Source organism: Rutidosis leptorrhynchoides, chromosome 10 (genome assembly GCF_046630445.1).
Source record: "Rutidosis leptorrhynchoides isolate AG116_Rl617_1_P2 chromosome 10, CSIRO_AGI_Rlap_v1, whole genome shotgun sequence".
Lineage (NCBI taxonomy): Eukaryota > Viridiplantae > Streptophyta > Magnoliopsida > Asterales > Asteraceae > Rutidosis > Rutidosis leptorrhynchoides.
In genome coordinates this window covers 99,348,839-99,352,847 of record NC_092342.1, presented here as the reverse complement: position 1 = coordinate 99,352,847, position 4,009 = coordinate 99,348,839, and positions in this window count along the sequence as shown.

The window sequence follows — 4,009 nt, the reverse complement described above, 5'->3', positions numbered from 1 at the left end:
TAAGTCAGCTGTCCTCGTTAGTAACCTACAACTAGTTGTCCACAGTTAGATGTACATAAATAAATCGATAAATATTATCTTGAATCAATCCACGACCCAGTGTATATGTATCTCAGTATTGATCACAACTCAAACTATATATATTTTGGAATCAACCTCAACCCTGTATAGCTAACTCCAACATTCACATATAGAGTGTCTATGGTTGTTCCGAAATATATATAGATGTGTCGACATGATAGGTCGAAACATTGTATACGTGTCTATGGTATCTCAAGATTATATAATATACAATACAAGTTGATTAAGTTATGGTTGGAATAGATTTGTTACCAATTTTCACGTAGCTAAAATGAGAAAAATTATCCAATCTTGTTTTACCCATAACTTCTTCATTTTAAATCCGTTTTGAGTGAATCAAATTGCTATGGTTTCATATTGAACTCTATTTTATGAATCTAAACAAAAAAATTATAGGTTTATAGTCAGAAAAATAAGTTACAAGTCGTTTTTGTAAAGGTAGTCATTTCAGTCGAAAGAACGACGTCTAGATGACCATTTTAGAAAACATACTTCCACTTTGAGTTTAACCATAATTTTTGGATATAGTTTCATGTTCATAATAAAAATCATTTTCTCAGAATAACAACTTTTAAATCAAAGTTTATCATAGTTTTTAATTAACTAACCCAAAACAGCCCGCGGTGTTACTACGACGGCGTAAATCCGGTTTTACGGTGTTTTTCGTGTTTCCAGGTTTTAAATCATTAAGTTAGCATATCATATAGATATAGAACATGTGTTTAGTTGATTTTAAAAGTCAAGTTAGAAGGATTAACTTTTGTTTGCGAACAAGTTTAGAATTAACTAAACTATGTTCTAGTGATTACAAGTTTAAACCTTCGAATAAGATAGCTTTATATGTATGAATTGAATGATGTTATGAACATCATTACTACCTTAAGTTCCTTGGATAAACCTACTGGAAAAGTGAAAAATGGATCTAGCTTCAACGGATCCTTGGATGGCTCGAAGTTCTTGAAGCAGAATCATGACACGAAAACAAGTTCAAGTAAGATCATCACTTGAAATAAGATTGTTATAGTTATAGAAATTGAACCAAAGTTTGAATATGATTATTACCTTGTATTAGAATGATAACCTACTGTAAGAATCAAAGATTTATTGAGGTTGGATGATCACCTTACAAGATTGGAAGTGAGCTAGCAAACTTGAAAGTATTCTTGATTTTATGTAACTAGAACTTGTAGAATATATGAAGAACACTTAGAACTTGAAGATAGAATTTGAGAGAGATCAATTAGATGAAAAAAATTGAAGAATGAAAGTGTTTGTAGGTGTTTTTGGTCGTTGGTGTATGGATTAGATATAAAGGATATGTAATTTTGTTTTCATGTAAATAAGTCATGAATGATTACTCATATTTTTGTAATTTTATGAGATATTTCATGCTAGTTGCCAAATGATGGTTCCCACATGTGTTAGGTGACTCACATGGGCTGCTAAGAGCTGATCATTGGAGTGTATATACCAATAGTACATACATCTAAAAGCTGTGTATTGTACGAGTACGAATACGGGTGCATACGAGTAGAATTGTTGATGAAACTGAACGAGGATGTAATTGTAAGCATTTTTGTTAAGTTGAAGTATTTTGATAAGTGTATTGAAGTCTTTCAAAAGTGTATAAATACATATTAAAACACTACATGTATATACATTTTAACTGAGTCGTTAAGTCATCGTTAGTCGTTACATGTAAGTGTTGTTTTGAAACCTTTAGGTTAACGATCTTGTTAAATGTTGTTAACCCAATGTTTATAATATCAAATGAGATTTTAAATTATTATATTATCATGATATTATCATGTATGAATATCTCTTAATATGATATATATATACATTAAATTTCTTTACAACGATAATCGTTACATATATGTCTCGTTTAAAAATCATTAAGTTAGTAGTCTTGTTTTTACATATGTAGTTCATTGTTAATATAATTAATGATATGTTTACTTATCATAGTATCATGTTAACTATATATATATCCATATATATGTCATCATATAGTTTTTACTAGTTTTAACGTTCGTGAATCACCGGTCAACTTGGGTGGTCAATTGTCTATATGAAACAAATTTCAATTAATCAAGTCTTAACAAATTTGATTGCTTAACATGTTGGAAACATTTAATCATGTAAATATCAATCTCAATTAATATATATAAACATGGAAAAGTTCGGGTCACTACAGTACCTACCCGTTAAATAAATTTCGTCCCGAAATTTTAAGCTGTTGAAGGTGTTGACGAATCTTCTAGAAATAGATGAGGGTATTTCTTCTTCATCTGATCTTCACGCTCCCAGGTGAACTCGGGTCCTCTACGAGCATTCCATCGAACCTTAACAATTGGTATCTTGTTTTGCTTAAGTCTTTTAACCTCACGATCCATTATTTCGACGGGTTCTTCGATGAATTGAAGTTTTTCGTTGATTTGGATTTCATCTAACGGAATAGTGAGATCTTCTTTAGCAAAACATTTCTTCAAATTCGAGACGTGGAAAGTGTTATGTACAACTGCGAGTTGTTGAGGTAACTCAAGTCGGTAAGCTACTGGTCCGACACGATCAATAATCTTGAATGGTCCAATATACCTTGGATTTAATTTCCCTCGTTTACCAAATCGAACAACGCCTTTCCAAGGTGCAACTTTAAGCATGACCATCTCTCCAATTTCAAATTCTATATCTTTTCTTTTAATGTCAGCGTAGCTCTTTTGTCGACTTTGGGCTGTTTTCAACCGTTGTTGAATTTGGATGATCTTCTCGGTAGTTTCTTGTATAATCTCCGGACCCGTAATCTGTCTATCCCCCACTTCACTCCAACAAATCGGAGACCTGCACTTTCTACCATAAAGTGCTTCAAACGGCGCCATCTCAATGCTTGAATGGTAGCTGTTGTTGTAGGAAAATTCTGCTAATGGTAGATGTCGATCCCAACTGTTTCCGAAATCAATAACACATGCTCGTAGCATGTCTTCAAGCGTTTGTATCGTCCTTTCGCTCTGCCCATCAGTTTGTGGATGATAGGCAGTACTCATGTCTAGACGAGTTCCTAATGCTTGCTGTAATGTCTGCCAGAATCTTGAAATAAATCTGCCATCCCTATCAGAGATAATAGAGATTGGTATTCCATGTCTGGAGATGACTTCCTTCAAATACAGTCGTGCTAACTTCTCCATCTTGTCATCTTCTCTTATTGGCAGGAAGTGTGCTGATTTGGTGAGACGATCAACTATTACCCAAATAGTATCAAAACCACTTGCAGTCCTTGGCAATTTAGTGATGAAATCCATGGTAATGTTTTCCCATTTCCATTCCGGGATTTCGGGTTGTTGAAGTAGACCTGATGGTTTCTGATGCTCAGCTTTGACCTTAGAACACGTCAAACATTCTCCTACGTATTTAGCAACATCGGCTTTCATACCCGGCCACCAAAAATGTTTCTTGAGATCCTTGTACATCTTCCCCGTTCCAGGATGTATTGAGTATCTGGTTTTATGAGCTTCTCTAAGTACCATTTCTCTCATATCTCCAAATTTTGGTACCCAAATCCTTTCAGCCCTATACCGGGTTTCGTCTTCCCGAATATTAAGATGCTTCTCCGATCCTTTGGGTATTTCATCCTTTAAATTTCCCTCTTTTAAAACTCCTTGTTGCGCCTCCTTTATTTGAGTAGTAAGGTTATTATGAATCATTATATTCATAGATTTTACTCGAATGGGTTCTCTGTCCTTCCTGCTCAAGGCATCGGCTACCACATTTGCCTTCCCCGGGTGGTAACGAATCTCAAAGTCGTAATCATTCAATAATTCAATCCACCTACGCTGCCTCATATTCAGTTGTTTCTGATTAAATATGTGTTGAAGACTTTTGTGGTCGGTATATATAATACTTTTGACCCCATATAAGTAGTGCCTCCAAG